Source organism: Saccopteryx bilineata, chromosome X, assembly GCF_036850765.1.
Source record: "Saccopteryx bilineata isolate mSacBil1 chromosome X, mSacBil1_pri_phased_curated, whole genome shotgun sequence".
In the NCBI taxonomy this organism is placed as follows: domain Eukaryota; kingdom Metazoa; phylum Chordata; class Mammalia; order Chiroptera; family Emballonuridae; genus Saccopteryx; species Saccopteryx bilineata.
In genome coordinates, this window is record NC_089502.1 from 79606960 (window position 1) to 79628000 (window position 21041).

The 21041-nt window shown below is 38.0% G+C and overlaps 1 protein-coding gene and 1 non-coding gene across 4 annotated transcripts in view; both read right to left on the minus strand.

Moving 5' to 3' along the window:
* The window catches only part of RLIM (ring finger protein, LIM domain interacting), a 28221-nt gene extending 13444 nt beyond the window's left edge, over nucleotides 1-14777 (minus strand). The window contains exons 1-2 of one of the 3 annotated variants that reach the window (XM_066250373.1): nucleotides 14585-14777; nucleotides 12741-12804 (exon numbers count right to left, since the gene is read on the minus strand). The gene's annotated coding sequence lies outside the window, so the exon portion shown is untranslated. Of the gene's footprint in view, nucleotides 1-12740; nucleotides 12805-14352; nucleotides 14369-14584 lie in introns of those variants that run through there. The other 2 variants (XM_066250374.1, XM_066250372.1) reach the window with 2 other exon arrangements.
* Nucleotides 14778-20471: 5694 nt separating this feature from the next.
* Nucleotides 20472-20547, minus strand: TRNAG-GCC (transfer RNA glycine (anticodon GCC)). The gene has a single exon. It is a non-coding gene; the product is annotated as a tRNA-Gly (tRNA).
* Nucleotides 20548-21041: the final 494 nt, after the last annotated feature.

Consider the following 21041-nt stretch of genomic DNA (forward strand, 5'->3'; position numbering starts at 1 on the left):
TTAAATTGCATTTGATTGCAAAACCTACAGAAACGTGTCCAGAGAAACTAAAATTATTTAAGATTATTAGTGTTTGGTGAGCACAGCTTCTCAGAAAGTTGAGGATATTGGAATATATCACCAGTTGAAAGACAAGGCAGTAAATGATTCTGAGCGGTTTTCTTTGGCTCATGATGAGTCCCCAAATGTAACTGATACGATTCACTGTTGTTTATTCAAGGAGTTTGAACTACAGAAGCAACCTCTATGAATCGTCATGGAATAACTACAGGTGATAATGTTCTTAAAAAAAGTTGAGGAATCACTAATTCAGCACAATCTGAAGTGGAATTTGCTAAGGTGTACCACAACTGAAATAGTGGTAAAATGTGTAAAGCAGAAAAAGACCTAGCTAGACAAATTTAATGTGTTTAAAGTCTATGGTTATTCGTTATATTATTCAACAGCAAGGACTGTGGACAAATATTCAAATCCATATTATTGAACCAGTAGAGTCAATGGTGAATTTCATTATTGTTGACTTAATTATCAGTCCTGTGAATTTTCGTCAGATGTGGAAACTAAAAAATCTGACTTATTTATTCTGATGGCTTAGCAATGTTAATGTTTTATGATTTTTTTCTACCCAGGTCCAAAACTGAAATTTTTTCTGAATGAGAAGAACCACCCTCAATTACCATCAAAAAACAACAAATGGCTCCTGACTGGTAGTGGTTCAGTGGATAGTGACCTGGGATACTGAGGTCCCAGGTTTGAAACCCTGAGGTCACTGGCTTCAGCACGGGCTCATCCAGCTTGAGCAAGGGGATACTAGCTTAGCCTGAGTTTCCCATCCCTGTCACCCATCAAGGCACGTTATGAGAAGCAATCAGTGAACAACTCAAGTGCTACAAACTACAAGTTGATGCTTCTCATATCTCTCCCTTCCTTCCTCTCTCTCTCTTAAAAAACAACTGGCTAGGGAAATTACATTTTGGTACAGGCTCCATAGTGTTTTTTTCTTTTCTTTTTTGTATTTTTCTGAAGTTGGAAACAGGGAGGCAGTCAGACAGACTCCCAAATGCGCCCGACCGGGATCCACCTGGCACGCCCACCAGGGAGCGATGCTCTGCCCATCTGGAGCATCGCTCTGTTGCAACCAGAGCCATTCATTCTAGCGCCTGAGGCAGAGGCCACAGAGCCATCCTCAGCGCCCGGGCCAACTCTGCTCCAATGGAGCCTTGGCTGCGGGAGGGGAAGAGAGAGACAGAGAGGAAGGAGAGGGGGAGGGGTGGAGAAGCAGATGGGTGTTTCTCCTGTGTGCCCTGGCTAAGAATCAAACCCGGACTCCTGCATGCCAGGCCGATGCTCTACCACTGAGCCAACCGGCCAGGGCCTTTTTCTTTTCTTTCTTCCCTCCCTTCTTCCTCTTTCTCCTCCTCTTCTTCCTCTTTTTTTTTTCCTTTAGAGAGAGAGAGAGGAAAATCAATCTGTTCTTGTATGTGCCCTGACTGGGAATTGAACTGGCAACTTCTGCACTTCAGGATGATGCCTCAACCAACCAAACTATCCTACCAGGGCTCATAATGTTTAATGAATTCAACCTAAAATACAAGGCAAAACAGTCCTTATATGTAAAACTTAACCTGAAGTAATTTCAACAATAACACCGAAACCACAACATCAAGCTGCCATATGCACTTCTGCTGCACTCCCATACAAATTTGTAGCAGATATATTTTCTAAGCACAAACTAGTTCCAGAAGCATTTTTTGGGACCTCAGTGCAAAAAGAAATTTCCTTATTTCAAAATCCACTTAATTGTGCAATTGACGAGGTTCCACCTAACCTTCAACTCAGAGTGATAACTTTGCAGTGAGTGTAATGATATGCTAAAAGGTAAATATCAAGAAAAGAATCTAACAATTTGATAAATGCCTTATAAGGAACAAATATGCTTCATTAAAATTATATGCTTGTGGCCTGCTTAGACAGCAATACTTGTATGTGTAAACAACATTTTCAAAGATGAAATATGGAAAATTTCAAGTCAGTAGCACTAGATGAATATCTGCAAATAAGTCTGATGATAAGAAATGTATTTAGCCCGTATTAAGCAAAATGTTACCCTCCCAAAAAGAATGTCATTCTCTTCATTAGTAGGCCTATATTATAAAACACTGTACTCGATTATTATTACATTTTGAGCTTTTATTTGTTTGGAGGTGATGGATAGGTTTATTACCTTGATTGTGGTGACATTATCACAGGTGTCTGCATATGTCTGAATGCACCATATTGAATGTATTAAGCATGTAATGTTTTGATATGCTAATTATATACGTCAATAAAACTTTTTAAAGGAATATCATGAAATCATGATTTCCTCAACAGCCCATAAGCTATAAAACCTCTACACAATTCCTAGAGTTGATTAGATGTCCTTGAAATCCTTGTTGGGATCCAATCCTGCATCATTCTAATTTCTGATGCACATGACTGTGTAACTCATACATCTGTGTAACTCATCATCTCCTTCTTGGAATTCAGCATTATTTATACTGGTCTTAACAATCAAGGATGTCTTCTTGTTGATGTATTTCTAAGTTGTTTCTGGAAAAGGTGTGAACTATTGCTTTTGTTGATTAGAATAGACTTTCAGAATTTTGTATAACATATTTCCCAAAGTCTGACTTATTTGTGATATCCACTTTGACTCATCTCTGCTAACATTTACTTCTGCTAAAAATTCAGCATTAAAATTGCATTTTATTATTACTATTATTTTACCTTTTAAGTCTTATCAAGAACTTTGTGGAAATTTGGCTTCTCTCTTTTTATATAAATAACTGGAATATGCTCAGTTTTGCTTTTTGAGCAGCAAAGCAAAAAAAAAAAAAAAAAAACTACTTGGCCTTTTACAGAAAAATTGACAACACCTGCTCAAAATAGTATATAAAATTAGCCAAAAATTCTTATTTATTATTCTCTTCTTATATGGCCTTAGGAAACAGCTATATTGGCAGATTTCCACACACTCTCAATTAACTGGTGTTAATCTAAAATAGAGAAGACTCTGAACAACAAAAAAATTATTCTCTAATTTTTTCCATCCAACTTCAGATTCAGCTTAAATCCACACTGACAAAATAAGTTAATTCCATAAACATATGGTGATCTGATTTGTGGAAAAGAGGTAATTAAACTGGTACTAGGATTTAATTCCCACACACAACATATAAAGTCTCTGGATATTCACAAGCCAATACTAAAGAGAAAAATTAAAACACATCTTTCAGATGTTAAAAAAAAAGCCTCCTTACCTATCTGCTGAGGCTAAACAAATTTTAGTATAGACCTAGGCACATCCAGATCTCCACTGCTTTCCTTAGACCATTATTCTTAGAATTATCCTATCACTGGTTAAACAAATAAGATAAACATGTCAAGGAAAGGGTAGGGGAGGTTATCCTTAAAATTTTTGGAAAGAGCTTCCTAGTCTCATAATAAGAATCCTTAGTTTAGTAAGATGACACTATCAAAATTCCCAAAAGATGTTTTTATAGTAAAACTTGAAACTTTAAGATTGGAAATCAACAGCCTAAATAAAACATTCAGAGTTACATGGGCCATAAGAAATCAACAAAAGGAAACCACATTTTTACATATGTTGCTAAGTGAAACAATTTGGTATTGATAATAGCAAGCAGCTAATTTTTAAAAATATACAAAAGCACAAAGGAAAATACTTCAGCTGTAATTCCTCAAACCAAAGAAAACCACAGGAACATCTGGTGAATGTACTTAAGCAGTTAATATTTCGAATGCTAATAATACAAAAATTAGGATGAAGTTCACTTGTGAAGGATCAATGAGTTCTGAAATTTATAAAAAGTACAACTCAGTAGGGCTGAAGAAATACAAATCTTTCAAATAAGGCAAAAATGATAAGATTCTGATATTTGAAGGACATGAACCAAAGATAACAGAGAACTCATGCAGCAAGTACTTACTGTTACAGAAATGGCAGTATTAAGAATAGCATTATGGAGGTTAAAGGCCATAAGGAACAGAAACATGCAAAAGTATGGGACAGATTTTCAAAGTGGCTTTGAAAAACAGTCTCTAAAACAAAAAAGAAAGGGGTCTTGTACTGAGCATGTGGGGGAGTTGGTATAGTAACAGAAGACGTAAGGCAGAGGCACTCAATTTCTATTTTGTTTCTATTTTATTCAGAAAGAAAAATCATCTTCCAACCAGAGATAGTGAGGGGAAAAAAACTTTTCAAAGAGAGAATCAAGAGCCCAAACTGTAAAGCTTCTAATAATAATCTTTGAGAAAAACTGTATGATATATTGCAAACATGTAAAAGAAAAATGTTCACTGAAAGTGGGGCTCGCTGCCTAATTAACCTCATTTGCTTTACAAAAGGATGGTTCTCAACCTTGGCTTGCACATTAGAATCACTTGAGGAGCATACTCTGGGGTTGACCAGACAGCAAGTGATGCTGACGCTGCTGATCCTAGAATCAGTTTGAGTAGCAAGGACCTGGAGGACAATACAGCTTAAGAGATTCACACTATTCAATACCACCCTCACCCTCAAAGATTATGGAGAAATGTTACCTTGAACGTTTTCCTGAGGGTTATATAGCTAATATAATCCATAGTAAGAGTACTCCCGAGTAGTGAGAAAACTGTCTTGCAGTTCACATGAAGACTTTGATTTTAGTTAGCAAAAGCTAAGTAAAGTCTGTTTGACCTAGCTGCCTATGACACCTAACATAACCATACATTGCTTTCATAGACCAGTGTTCAAAAAAGTAGGTAACTGTACTGCTGTGATCTTCTGTTCACACTATATTTGGAGTATTTGAAACTAATTTAAATAAGTCCAAAAGGACAAGGAGAAACAGGAGAAATACCTAGAGTAACCAAAACGATGAGAAGTCAGGGAACACCATAAAAGAAATGGTAAAATTACCTGGAGATGTTGTACCTTGAAGACAAGACTGAAAAATGGGCATGATTACAGTCTTCAAATATTTAGTTATACCATGAAAGGGAGGAAAGCCACAGGTTCAAACTATGGCCAAAATAGGTGAAGAAATATGAAAGCATGTAATTCCTTCTTTTAATGCAATAGCCTAACAAGTAAAATTGTCTCAAGTGGAGATGCAAACAGCATCTTGAAGCAAACAAACTGCTCATTTCTGGAAATATTCAAGCAGAGGCTGTATATTAATTAAAGAGGTGATTCCTTATTAGGTAGGACCTTGAACAGACTAATTTCAAAAGAGCCTTTGGACTAAAATATCATTAAGGATGGATAAGTCTCTTGGTTTTCTATTCTGGGCCTTTAGGTCAGAGTAAGCTATATATTCCAATGACAGAATTTTGTTATGATACTTCTCAATGAATTTATTGGGGTGACACTAACAAGATCATGCAGGTTTCAGGTGCACAATTCCAAAACACATCATCTACACTGCATTGTGTGTTTACCACACCACCCTAAGTCAAATTCCATCCATCACCATTTATCTTCCCTATACACTCCTCCACTGCCCTCTAACCACCCCCACAATCACCACACTGTTGTCCAAGTCCATGAATTTTTTCTTTTTGCTCAATCCCTCTACTCCCCAACTGTCACCACCCGGAGAGCTGTTAACCTGTTCTCTATGTATGAGTCTGTCTCTATTTTGCTTGTTAGTTCACTTTGCTCATTAGATTCCACATATGAGTAAAATCATGAAACTTTCCTGATAAATCAATTCACTTATGTTGCCCCATCCCCGCCATCAAGCACACCTTGTTTCTTACTACCTTCACACTTCTACTAATGCTGTTCCCTAAGCCCCTCTTTAGGCTCTCCCCACTTCACTCACACTTCAATGTTCCATGGTATCTTATTGCCTAAGAAATTATTACTGACCATCTCACCTAGCAATTTCTGCATTTATCTCTGCACACAGCATTTGTGACACCAAAGTGTCATATGGTCTTCTTTTTGAAATATTAGTTTTATTAATACATTTTATTTATCCAACATAAAAAATATTAAACATCTCATCAATATAAAATTTAGTGAAGTGTTTTACATTCTTTTTTTATACCGAGTCTCTGAAATCTGGTGTATATTTTATACTTATAGCACATCTCAAACTGGATGCTAAATTAGCAACTGTTGCAGTGAAACAGTTCTACCAAACAACACAGTTGTGTCTAATAGAAAAATATTTTACATTTTATTTAACTTGATTAAAATTAAAGGAAATTTAAAGTTCAGTTCCACAGTTACACTAATAACATTTCAAGTTACCAAGCCACATGTGCATTTTGAAAAGCCTGAATGTAAGCAACGTCTTCAAATGCCTTATAAAATAATCTTACATATATCCAATGAGCCTGGTCTCATTTTAATTATAATATAATATAATATAATATAATATATATTATATTATATGCCACCACTAAGTGGCATATAATAGAAAAAGGTAATAAATCTAAAGAAGTTTAGCCCCTGGTAGATATAATGTCACTAATGTTTGTTAAATGAAAATGAACTTTAAAATGTTAGAAGTTTAAAGGCATCAGGCCAAAGATGTCAAGAGACCACAGTCTAAATCAGGGGTAGTCAACCTTTTTATACCTACCGCCCACTTTTGTATCTCTGTTAGTAGTAAAATTTTCTAACTGCCCACCGGTTCCACAGTAATGGTGATTTATAAAGTAGGGAAGTAACTTTACTTTATAAAATGTATAAAGCAGAGTTACGGCAAGTTAAAGCATATAATAATTACTTACCAAGAACTTTATCTCGGATTTTCACTAAGTTTGGCAGAATAAATCTTTATAAAACTTAATATAGTTAAATCTATGTTTTTATTTATACTATGGTTGCTCAGCTACTGCCCACCATGAAAGCTGGGACGCCCACTAGTGGGCGGTAGGGACCAGGTTGACTACCACTGGTCTAAATGATCAAATACACCTCTCTCCATTTTGGTATAAAAATATTAGTGAAGAATTATGTTAACAAAATAAGTCTCTAGAGTCTACTCTATCATCAACAACATTGTGGAATATTTACAGTTTAACTAGTAAGAGGGAAGAAGAATCCCCAAACACCCATGGGTTCCCATCATTATATCATAAAAGAGAGGAACTTGTATCTTTTTATAATCTTATTCTCAGTTATAATATTCATGTCCTTAAGTCAGAAATTTTAGATTGAGTATACTGTACAATTAGCATCGGCCACTTTTAAACTTAAATATTTCTATGAAAAGCTTACCAACAGAACAGTATAAGACAAAAATATATAAATGTTCTTAAATCACTTAGTTCTCCTCCCCGACTTCTAAGCAATAACCACCACTCTATATTTACACAGCCCTTTCACCTGTATTTCATTTAATTCTCACAATAATCCTAAAAAGTGGCTCTCACTACCTCTATTTTATAGATAACAAACAGAAGCACTGAGGGAGGAAGTGATTTACCAAAGGCATGTGGCTAGTAAGTGGAAAGAATCAGTAATTAAATCCAGGTTTCTTGATTTCATTCAGTCAACTTTCCACTAAATGGACAACTGCCTCTCAATAAATCCCAAAACTCAAGTTTAAAATACATTCCTTCAATCTCAATAGGCATGTCTAAAGTATTCAATCTATGAGCTTTTTATACTAGGTTCACTCATGGTACAAAATTTGCCAAAATGGCAAAATGCCTTTATAAGCAGTATAAACCCAGCAGGACTTACTTTTAAATCAGTTAACTTTGTGTATTTGTTGTTTCTTGGATAAATAGATATTTTATTAACTTTATCTCTTAGCATACTGTGTGCGCCAATATATCCAACTCCATTCCTAGAAACAGCTAGATTAAGAAATTTTGTGGCCCTGGCCGGTTGGCTCAGCGGTAGAGCGTCGGCCTGGTGTGCGGGGGACCCTGGTTCGATTCCTGGCCAGGGCACATAGGAGAAGCGCCCATTTGCTTCTCCCCCCCCCTTCCTCTCTGTCTCTCTCTTCCCCTCCCGCAGCCAAGGCTTCATTGGAGCAAAGATGGCCCTGGCGCTGGGGATGGCTCCTTGGCCTCTGCCCCAGGCGCTAGCGTGGCTCTGGTCTCGGCAGAGCGATGCCCTGGAGGGGCAGAGCATCACCCCCTGGTGGGCAGAGCGTTGCCCCTGGTGGGCGTGCCGGGTGGATCCTGGTCGGGTGCATGCAGGATTCTGTCTGTCTCTGCCTGTTTCCAGCTTAAAAAGAAAAAAAAAAAAAAAGAAATTTTGTCCAGTCATTTCAAAAACTACTCACAATGAATGTGAGGAAAAAAACAAACTCTGAGATTTACTAATTTATTAGAGAATTTAAAACAGATTTTACACCTCTTGAGAATTTTAAAGCATTGTTAGTGATCTCCATTTCTCCTACAGTCATTAATATAAATTATGCAAACTACTGTTTCTGACCACTAATTAATTTAATTCTCTTAATCTTTGTACACCAATATTAAAAACATGTAATTTTTATGATGTTAAGGTGAAAACTCACTTTAAACATTTTTGATCAGTACTAAGTGTAAGTCTATATGTACATTACATTCAATGGACATACTGCATCATAATACTTGATTAAGGAGACTTAAGGAACCAAAATATTCTGTTAACAAAACAACAGACTCTGCCCTGGCCAGACAGTTTGGCTGGTTAGAGCATCACCCAGATGCACAGAAATTGCTGGTTTGATCCCTGGTCAGGGCACATACAGAAACAGATAGATGTTCCTGTTTGTCTGTCTATCTGCCTGTTTCCCTTCCTTTCTCTCTAAAATCAATTAAAAAATAAAAAAAACCAAACTTTACAAAACTGAATTCTGAAATTCAAACACTGATTTTAGTAGCAATTTAAAAATAACTCACATCTATTAAGTCTGGAAGAAATAATGTCTTTTTCAAAACGAAAAGGGAGGGAAGAATCAAGGTAACCTAGTATCAACCAACTACCAAAGTATCTTGAGCATTTTCACTTTTTGCATGTGTTCATACAAGCTCACCAAACTTAATAGTGTTCTAAAGTAGAACATGCTGATTAAAACAAAAACCAGACATCACCATCAATACATTACTGAAAAGAGAAAGGCAGGTATCCTTCTATTTGCAACAGAGCTTCATTAACCTCAGAGTAGATGTAAATGAATGACCTGCTCTCTGTCAATAAAAAAGTTAGCTCAATAATATCACCAAAATGAAAAAGAATGCAGTTGAATTGCTGAATTTGAGGTCAGGATATACTATACCATCACATTATGTAGTCATCAGAAGTGTTGGGAATTCTTCATATGATACATAGACTGTTTTATGAAAATTTTATGGCATTTATAACAAACAAATAAAAGGTTGAAAATAAACATATATCTTTTTGTCTGAGTAGCAGGATGACATTCAACTCTGTGGTAGGGGGAGGTGATACTGAGCTCCTGTCTTGGCTGTAACATTAGTTTTATAAATTTGGCCAATTCATTTAACCACCCGTGTCTGAGGATTTCCATCAATATAAGAGTACTGGATTAACCTATACAGCACCTTCCAGTTTTATGAATCCGCGACTATGACTAAGATATAGTCCTGGTCACATTATAGTATTAAGACAAAAATAAAACTCAAACAGCATGAATTACTAGGACACAAGCTTAGAAGGTGTGCTTTTCTCACTACCATTTCACCCATGTACTTCTATCTCACTTTTTGTGGCCATCTTATCTTTTTGAAAATAAATATAAAGCACTCTTCTTTTAAAAAAAGGGCAGAGTTGATGTTTCACTGACTTTACTTATTGCATGATACCTCTCACCACCAACACAATTTGTTATTTCCAGGATTGGTCTATTAGAGGACGCTATCAAGGGCTCCACCATTGCTGATACTACAGCAACGCAAAATTATAAAGTTATAAAATATTACTTGTACAGCAATGTTAGCTTGGCATCACTTATGTTCTATCTCTACTACTCGAAAAAGACAAAAACAAAAACCACAAAAGGATTCAGAAATGTCCTTCATGTGTCTAATCTCTTTGCAAGAAGTCACAATTTTGACTACTACAACCCTCTAAAACAAATCAAAAGAAATTCAATAAATCACAGGACAGAAACTAAGCCAAATGCTGCCATTTCATAGGACCAAATTAGTTTTAAAAGGAAGCCATTATGATGACATTTCAATTCACTCAAGTACTTTAGAGAGCGGATTTCATCTTCAATTATGCATTTTATTGAGCTACATCACTAAATTAGGATTTGGTATTATTCACTTAAATTCAATTCTGACTTGCTTCTCATTATTCCCAAAAAATAAAAAGCTATTAATGTAAAATCATTGATTACTAGCACTTTTGGTGATAATTAGCAAATTAAGTACTACTTTTGAAGACTTGTTTTCCATCAAAAAATAACATTTTAAAAAGTGAAGCCAATTTTTAAAATTAAAATCACTTGACCAAAAAAGAAAACATTATCTATACAAATGACTGTTATATTATGTGAGGAAATCAATTTTATGTTACAGAACCAAACATGCTGACAATTGTACTTCCTGAACCAGTGTTTCTAAATAGAAATGATGACAAAAGTGACTCTATATCCCCAGTTTGTACAGTAGCAGTGTATACCTGCTGTCCTATAGAACTTAACACGGTTCTCTTCCACTCTCAAAAGTAACCTAGTTTGGATAAATTATATGGTTACCTTACATGTAACTGACACTAAAGATAACTTTGGTCAGTAAAAACTGAAAATTATAATGAATGAAAGGAATTAACTCCTTTCTTCCCACAGGCAAATGGAGAGCAAGAGGAGAGACCAATTTTCATTCCAGAAAAGGTAACAAACATTGAACACAATATCCCCTTTCCCCCACAGAAAGTTCATCACCATGCAAACGTTTTAACAGAAGCCCAACTTGTAGTCACGCAATTATTGCAAAATGTCCACCAATCTATATACACACCACACACTGTCCATAGCTATTACAACTAATGAAGATAAAATCTTGGGTTGGAGCACTAAAATACAAGAAAAACTACAACAAATATCAAGTAAATGTATTTCAGAAACAAAACAAGTTCAAAAATACATTCCCAAATTGTTCAAAATTGCCAATTTTTAAAAATCCAATAGCTATTTCTTTTGCTAAAAGGAAAGGTGAACTGCTTGACTTTCTGGGAAGCTTCCATATTCAGGATTGAGAAAAAGCAGACACAGAAGTACCATTCCTTTTTACAGTGGTTATCAAAATCTCAAAGGATTATGTAAACTGCTTTTTACAATCTTTTGTGTTTTACACAAACATTAAGGAATTAGAGTGACAAAAGAAAAACATGTCCTACACCAAAGCAGTGGCCCAACATTTTAACACCTCATTGGTCTGAGTTTGACAGAACTTTTCACATTGTAATCTGTACATCAAGGGAACAGGAGGCTGGTCAGTGATTTGCGCTGTTTCCCAATACACTAGGGCTATGGAAAAAGTAATATACACATAATTCCATGAATGCAGATGCCCCATTTGACCTATTTGGTTATTTAAGCCTTCACTACATGTTCACTAACCTGATAGAATGTATCTAACCAGCCTAACATTTCTAATGTCATTTCATAATTAAGCCATTTCATAAAGCTATTGCCTATTTTAAATTGTTTATCAAATTATATAGTAATCGCTGAAACAGGAACCAGGACAGACTAAAAAGAGAGGGTAATTGCTAAAGAAATTTCACCTGCTTCATAAAGCAGAGTTCCCTTTGTGTCAACAAGTTTTTGATGCAATATAACCTATGGATATTTTTATTACTATCTTTCATTTTCTTTGTATTTTTTTTTATCTAATTAGAGAGTAAGTCAATCTAGAAGCATAAAAGTTTAGTGACTCTGGGCATTAGACAAACCTGTGATAAAATGGGGGCTCTACCACTTATTAGCTATTAAATTGAGGACAAATTACTTAATAACCTCTTCCCAGAGGCAGTTAAATAGTTAACAACCTCATGAAGCTTTGCTCTGATTTTTATAAAAATTATGCATCCAACTACAGGACGTAGCATATACACACTCAATACTAGTTAGTTATGAATTTAGGCTAACTACCCATTCCAGTTTGCCTGGAACATTCCCTGTTTGTCCCTGTTGTCCAGGCATAATTATTACTAATGCCCTTTCTGCTCTTAAAAGCATTTTGGCTAGGGCCATAAATTATATGGTTACTTTAATGATAATGATGAAAACAGTTGGTACCAATTAAGAGTAATACACATCAATTTATAACTTTTTGGATCTGGAAGGAAAAACTAGAACACAGGAAATAATGTGAGATTACATTCCTGTAAGAAAGTTTAGTGATATTTTATGTATCTATTTAATGAAGATACAAACTACATTTACTTATAGCCATCCCAATCCAATAATGACTTAAGCCAAAAAATTTCTCTTTTGTTTATTGTGTTCTACACCAGTACTAGTGAACTTCACACACTATTTTAAAAGGAGGAAAATTCATAGATAAAGCACAAATGAGTCCTTGCTCCTCAGAAACTTTATGCTTTGAAATGACCAATACGCAAAATACCAGTTCTCATCATGAAGTATGCCCACACCAACTAACATATATCAAATAAGCACATCCAGTCACAGGGCCTGCAAAACAGAATATTTTAAAACATGCATTCTATACATAAACCAGGAGACGCAACAAAAAAAATAAATTACCTGACTGTTATGACATAGTATTGTAATACAATAAACTGGATTTTAGTTTTCTTCACTCTCTGCTCTAGAAAAAAAAAGAATCCATTATTCTTCCTCTTTTAAAAGATATTTTCTTTGAAATATACATCTTAAAAAATACACGTCCTATATATTTTACACACACACACAGTACCCAAACCAATTCAATATTAGTAAATACTGAAGTCAGAAGGAACCAGAAATCTTATATGTTAGATATAAAATTTACAATACACCTTTTAATATAAGGTTGCTTAAAATAGGTCTTATTTTATCAGATCAGTAATTATTTTCAGATTCTGGTAGTTACTTTCAAGGACTGATTTGGCACATTACAGTTACCTCTGTAATGTAGTTGTAGCAGTGGCCTAGTCCTAAGGCAGAAAGTAACGTGTATGAAAAGATCATCAGGACGAAATACTTTTCTGTAAGAGGAGTCCTAAAATCATATTTTAAAAAGTGTTTGGAATGGTTTTTCTGAGTACTTTATTTTTACAATTTAGGAAACCTATTGGGGAGGGGCTATAACTGTGCCTGCCTGTTCTCCAGTAATCATGGATGCACATAATGTACCTGATGGGATGTTAAAAATAGTTACTTTGCCTTTAATCATTTAGAATTAAAGAAATGATTAGTAGTAGCACGTTTATTTCTTCGTCTCTTCAGTCACCCAAAGATATTGTGGTTAATTCCCATTCAGGAAATGCAGACTCCTTATTTCCAGCAAAAAAATTATTGTGGAGCTTTGCAAATGGTGGATGACAACCTGATATAAACGCTTCCACTTACCCCCAAACGAAACAATGACCTAAATAACAGCCTGCTAGGCCTCAGATTCCAGGACTAACCTGTGGAATAAGTATGGTGAAACTGTCTAGGGAAGGAACGTGGCTGTCTCCTCCATCTTGAAATTAATCAGCATAAGGGAAAAGGGACTGAGTGTTCAGGAAGCAGAAGCCCAACCGGTTAATACTAGTTACTAAAGCTATGGCCTACGTGGCAGGTACCGCCCGCAGAAGCCGAGACCCTTAGGCTTTTTTTTTTTTTTTTTTGAGAGGGGAGGGGTTGGCTGACTGAACCGAAATTAACTTGAAAATCATTTGGTGCAATTCCTACTCTTCCAAGAGAAAAACAACAAGCACGCAATGGCTTTTCCCTCCTTTTGGGGGTGGGGGGGGTCGTAGCAATAATATTCGGCAAAGGATAGTCCAGGGTTATTCGAGTGAAGGAGTAAATCACATTTGCCTCAGATCCTCAGAGAAGATGTCATCATGGCCCCAGGGAGCGCCTAATTGATAGTGCCCTGCAGAAGTGCTCAAAATGGGGTTTTACAAATCCTTGGAAATCTGAAGGCCCAACAGTTCCCAGCATCCGACTTACAGCAGCCTAATCCCCCCCCCCCCATTCCCAAACCCACCGTGGAAAAGGGGCGGGGAGAGGCGAGATAAGCCTCCAAAGAACGCGAGAGAAAATCCTGGAGCGATTAAAGATTCTCACATCCGAGGCCAACGCTCGAAAATCGCCTCCGCTAAATTATCAAGTCTATGGAGGGCCCCGGCTGCGGCTAGCACTTCCACCGAGAGGAAGTACTTACCCAGCACCATTGCCTTCAAAAAGCCTGGTGACTGTACACCCAACTAAAATGGCAGCGGCGACTACGCCACGGAGCCCCCCGCAGCAACCAGCGCGTGCGGTCCGGAAGCAGGGCTGAGCCTCCGCCACGACACGCCATTCCGACCTTTTAGAGAAAAAGCGGGTGCCGCGACTCCGCTGTCCCCCCCTAGCTCTCCATCCATTTCTCAGAGGATCCTCAAGGCTTCACTTACTCGGTTTTACTTGTCGGTATCCGAATCGGTCAGTAAGGCCGCCACCGCCGAAGCCCCTGCGCGCCTCCCTTGTCGCCTCTCTCAAGCCCGCCTCCGATGAGTCGCTGCTTGAGACCCGCCTCTAGCCCAGCGCCTGCTTGGGAAACGTTGCTCAGGCAGCCATTATCTCCCCCATTGTTACCAAGCAGCAACAGGAAACGACTACCCACAACAGGAAGTGATGATGCCCAGTCCGGGCCTCACTTCTCCCCCTCCAGCCTATTAGCCAATCCCAGGCAATTCCTCGAAAAGGCTTGGCGGGAGGAGGACGAGGACAGCGGACGACGCAGCAAGGCGGGCAGCAGTCTGAAACAGGGAAGCTGCTGTGACGCCCACCGTGTGACAGGCCCCACCTTCCGCCGCCATTTTGAATTGTAGCAAGAAATTCACGTTCTCAGACTTGTGGGAACCTTTGCTTTCCCATTTTGAGAACAAGCACGTCTCTTTCTGACTGCTTGAAACCTTTTCTACACGGCAAGAAATGCAATTTTAGTTTAATTTGAGGTCGCTTCACACGACTAGTCCAGACTAATTCATAAACCGTCCTACATTTATTCGTTACATATATGTATATATGAGAGAGGAGAGACGGCAAAAACAGTATATCAAGCACTATTGTACATGTTGGAAATACTCTGGAAATTAAAATGGACCAAATACCTCTCCTCGAGGACAATGATATATTCACATACGTGTATATCTATAAGGTGACCAATCGTCCTCCTTTAGGGAGGATAGTCCTTTTGTGAGTTCTGCCATCCTTGGAAAAGTGTACTCCTACATGTCCTCCTTTTTGATATTGGAAAATTAATCTGTAAATATCCGTATTCGATCGATGCAGAGACGATCCATTGCGTGTGATATGACATATTTGTATCTAAATAAGTACTTTTTTCTTACCATTATTAAAAATTAATAGGCATGTAAACATAATTATAATATAAAGTATTAGAAATGTTTTATTATGCATGTATCATATAGTGTATTATTGTTGCAATGAATAAAATGTTTCTTTTATTTACGATATTGTTCTCTTCAATTTATTTTTGTCCTTTTCATTGTGGAAAAGTTGGTGACCTTAATATCTACATAAATATGTTATGTGGATAGATAGGTAGATAGATAGATGATAGATAGATTAGATAGATAGAGAAGCAGGGGAAGGGGGTGAGAAACTGCCATGAATTACAATATCAAAAACAGTGGTCAGAGATGGGCTCTCAGATACTTGAAAAGGGGCGGTGATTGTAAAAGGGTGGGAAACTCTGATAACTGGAATTTCTGAAAGGAAGTTCAAGAAGGCCTTCTTTACAAAGTAATGCCTGTAGAAAACTCAGGAATAACATACAAAAATCTAATTCCCATTCATACTATAGTTAAAGAAAAGCAACCTGCCTGGCCTATAGTGATGCAGTAGATAAAGCTTGGCGAGTTGGAATCCCTGGGCTTGCTGGGTCAAGGCACATACAAGAAGCAACTACTACCAATAGATGTTTCCCGTTTCTCTCCCCACCTCGCTCTTGCTCTCTCCTCTTCCAAAAATCAATAAATAAAAATCTAAAAAAATCATTTTAAAAATGCTGCTTTTAAAGAAAGGCAGCCTTACCTAAGTTTTCTGGGTGTTTCCATGTTTCTTTTTCCATTTCTCTGTTTTCCCTGTTTCAAGTAATACTTCAGCTATACTGGCTTTTTTATGATTTTTCCACAAACCAAAGTTGTTTCCACCTATATCACTTTACGTTAGCTGAAACATTTTCCTTGGTATCTTTCCTCTCATCATATAAACCTCTCCTCAATTAACGTTTCCCCAGAGAAGACTTCCTTAACTACCCAAATTAAAATAACAATTTCATGCCCTGGCCAGAGAGCTCAGTTGGTTGGACATTGTCCTGAAGTACAGAGGTTGCTGGTTTGATCCCCTGTCAGGGCACATACAGGCGTGGATAGATGTTCCTTTCTGTCTCTCTTTCCCTCTCTCCCTTCCTCTCTCTCTCTAAAATCAATACAATAAACATGAAAAGAACTCTAAAAAATAAAAATTTCCCCATATCCTTACCTGCTTACTATTTCCTTTTTTGCCCCTTTTCTTTAAAGCACTTAATCTTAAAATATATTATTTGTTTATGCCTACCCTTAAGACCAAAAAACCTCTTTGTTTTATTCTCTGTTATACTCCAGCCAGCTAATTGTAAACACTCAATATTTTTTGAGAGAGCTCTCCCCTCAGCTCAATGGCCATTTCATGAGCCTGGAACATAAGTATTTCACTCCAAGCAGTTACCCTAATATCCCTCATATGCTCTTCCTTGCTCAACTTCCCAGCAGGCTTCATCTTGTCACCTTTTCACAGTATGTGTATATGATTTAGGTGCTGTGTCTCTACTCAGTTTTTGTCTTATATTACATAATCATATACTACAACTTTTACCTAGAATGTGTAAAAGGAATTCTTCAGTGACATGCAATGCTATTAAGCCTGATATTGAGCTTATGCTAATAATATTATCCACTCCTTAGCATATTCTTATGGCAAACATGGCTTAACATAACATATAAAATCATAAAAGAGGCCCTGGCCGTTTGGCTCAGTGGTGGAGCGTCGGCCTGGCGTGCAGGAGTCCTGGGTTCGATTCCCGGTCAGGGCACACAGGAGAAGCGCCCATCGCTTCTCCACCCCTCCCCCTCTCCTTCCTCTCTGTCTCTCTCTTCCCTTCCCGCAGCCAAGGCTTTATTGGAGCAAAGTTGGCCTGGGCGCTGAGGATGACTCTGTGGCCTCTGCCTCAGGCGCTAGAATGGCTCTGGTTGCAACAGAGCGACACCCCGGATGGGCAGAGCATCGCCCCCTGGTGGGCGTGCTGGGTGGATCCCGGTGGGGCACATGCGGGAGTCTGTCTGACTGCCTCCCCATTTCCAACTTCAGGAAAAAAAATCATAAAAGAAGTAGAAGAAAATGTAGTGAACATGTCTATAGCCTTGAGGATGTAGAAGGACGTTCTAAATATGATAAAAATCCATAAATAAAAATACTGTTAAATACGACTTCAAAAATAAAAGTAAAGCTACTGAATGTCAAAACACAAGGTTAGTAAAGTCAAAAGACAAATGACAAACTGAAAAAAATAATTTCAGCATGACATATGATAGCTAAGGGTAATAGTAGTTTATGGCAAAATTAAAAGACAAATAACAAAGGCCCTGACTGGTTAACTCAGTCGGTTAGAGCATCATCCAGAAACACCAAGGTTGCAAGTTCAATCTCTGGTCCAGGCATATACAGGAAGTCATCAATAAGAGACCAAAGAATGCACAGCTAAGTGCTGCAACAAATGAATATCTCTGTCTCTCTCTGTCTCTCTGTCTCTCTCTCTCTCTCCCTTTCTCTCTCTTGAAAATCAGCCAAGCAATACAATAAAATAAAGACAAATAACAAATTGGCAAAAATGCTACAGATATGATAAACATGTCTGGCTAATATCAGTGGTTCATAAAGAGCTATATAAAGTGATTAACAAAATAAATACTATACCACAATTTAAAAATGTATGAAGGACATGGATAATCAATTCAAATGTTCAACCTCACTAGTAATCAGAAATAAACAGTAAAACAAGATTTCTTTCTTGCCCTTCAGAATATCAAAGATTAAATATTTGATAATATACTGCTCACAAAAATTAGGGGATCAGGAGATGTGCAGATACTCCAGTTACAGTACTTTCAGCCTTTCCTATAGTGCATTTTCACCAATGACATATAAGCTGGTTTTGCATCTCATTTGCATAATCAAACAACTTTCTTTGACTTGTTTTCTTTTCTGATGTTCTTGTTTAATAAAATGCTTCTTTTTTTATTGCTTCATATTCATTTTGAAATATCCCCTAATTTTTGTGAGCAGTATATATGATTTCACACATAGGTCTTGAATGGACATTGTCTTTTCAAATATAAATTCTGTCTCTCTCCTTTTCTATCCTCCTTCTTTTGCACTCCCCCACTTTATTGCTGAATTCTGTTAAAGTCGCTTATTAATTCCTTTTTTGCTCCTTTTTGGCAGGACAAAAGCACTTGGAACTACCTAGGAAAAAAGATGCAGTCTCTGTCTATGGCAAAGCTTGGGCAGTGCTCATCTGCTTCTAAACACTCAAGATAATACAGCTGTGTAAAAATGGCTAGGGATCTTCCATAACTGTATATTTTGAGGAGAAACAGAATGCTGTTTTAAAATACACTTTACTCTTTACATATAAGTGTAGATAATAAAAAAGTAATATTTATTGTGGACTTAAAATGTTGCGCTGACTTTGGCAATACATTACTAAAATGTGCCAGGCTCTGTACTAACACTAAGTAGTCCTCTTATTTAAGGCTCACAATACACCTGTGATGTAGGTATTGTTATAGCCACATTAAAGCTGGGAAAATTAAACATTAAAGTAACTTTAACAAGCAGTACAGCTCATAAGTAAGGGAGCCAGGAATACAAACTGAGTCTGTGTGACTAAAGCCTTCACTTGCACTTTCGAAGGAACACTTAACGCTTGAATCTGTCTACAAACCTAAGAGGTGATCCTATTTCTTTTTTTTTGTTTGTTTGTTTGTTCTGTTTTGTTTTTTGTATTTTTCTGAAGCTGGAAACGGGGAGAGACAGTCAGACAGACTCCCGCATGCCCCCGACCGGGATCCACCCGGCACGCCCACCAGGGGGCGACGCTCTGCCCACCAGGGAGAGATGCTCTGCCCCTCCGGGGCGCCGCTCTGTTGCGACCAGAGCCACTCTAGCGCCTGGGGCAGAGGCCAAGGAGCCATCCCCAGCGCCCGGGCCATCTTTGCTCCAATGGAGCCTCAGCTGCGGGAGGGGAAGAGAGAGACAGAGGAAGGAGAGGGGGAGAGGTGGAGAAGCAGATGGGCGCTTCTCCTGTGTGCCCTGGCCGGGAATCAAACCCGGGACTTCTGCACGCCAGGAGGACGCTCTACCACTGAGCCAACCGGCCAGGGCTGATCCTATTTCTTGAAGAGCAAAAAGTAAGGAATCTTTATTTCTCTGATTCTGAGTGCCAGAGTCTTGGGTTACTTTTCCAGTTTTGAAGTAAGTCTTCTACAAAAAAGATACACAGTAACACAAATATTATACTAAGACATGACGAGATTGACCCAAATCTTGACTCAGCAAGAAGCATAAAGTCATAAATACCATATCTGACAGGCAGCACCGTAGCTGGACCAGTCAATTCCCATTAGTTGAAATTGTATAGTTGGCCTGGCCTGTTGTGACTCAGTGGATAGAACCATCAACCTGGAATGCTGAGGCTGCTGGTTTGAAACCCTGGGCTTGCCTGGTCAAGGCACATACAACAAGCAATCAATGAACAACTGAAGTGAAGCAACTGTAAGTTGATACTTCTCGCTCCTCCCACCTTTCTCTCTCCTCTTTCTCTGTAAAATCAACAAATAAAATCTTAAAAAAAGAAATTGTATAGTTTGTTGAATAAGTGAAGTAAAAGCTGATACAAACTAATGTGAAAAACCTAAGTGACACAAATGTAGTTAGTATTAATTTTTTTTTTGTATTTTTCTGAAGTTGGAAATGGGGCGGCAGTAAGACAGACTCCTACATGCACCCAACTGGGATCCACCCGGCATGCCCACCGGGGGGTGATGCTCTGCCCATCCAGGGCGTTGCTCTGTTGCAACCAGAGCCATTCTAGTGCCTGAGGCAGAGGCCACAGAGCCATCCTCAGTGCCCAGGCCAACTTTGCTCCAATGGAGCCTTGGCTGTGGGAGGGGAAGAGAGAGACAGAGAGGAAGAAGAGGGGGAGGGGTGGAGAAGCAGATGGGCACTTCTCCTGTGTGCCCTGGCCGGGAATCGAACCCGGGACTCCTGCACGGCAGGCCGATGCTCTACCACTGAGCCAACTGGCCAGGGTCTTAATTCTTACTCTGAACAAAGTTGCCAAATAGACAAAGTTTATTTTGGTTGTCCCTTCAGAATTTCTCCCCCAACTAAAATTCCAAGCATCAACCTCAGGAACCTCATGGTCACCTAACCATATTCAAAAGTTTTGTTATATCCCCTTACTGTCAGTCAGTGATGTTCCCCTTTAAACTGACTCCCCTTATAAAAAGTAAATATATTTTTAAAAAGAATATTTTGCATCATTATTATGAATGGAAAATGCAATAAATGGAGGATAATGAGAAAAATCTATACATAATTAGTAAAATACATAATGCATATCTGAATATCACCTAAGATCATGCTAACTATACTTAACATGCTGAATGGTTTGCCTGGCATGGAAACCAGTGCTGTCCAGAGATTGCAGCATTATGTTAGTTCCCTTCCAAAGTAAACCAGTTCTGTAGTTTTTCATCTTAGGGCTCAAGCCTCCTTGGTGGCCTATTCCAAAATGATAATTAG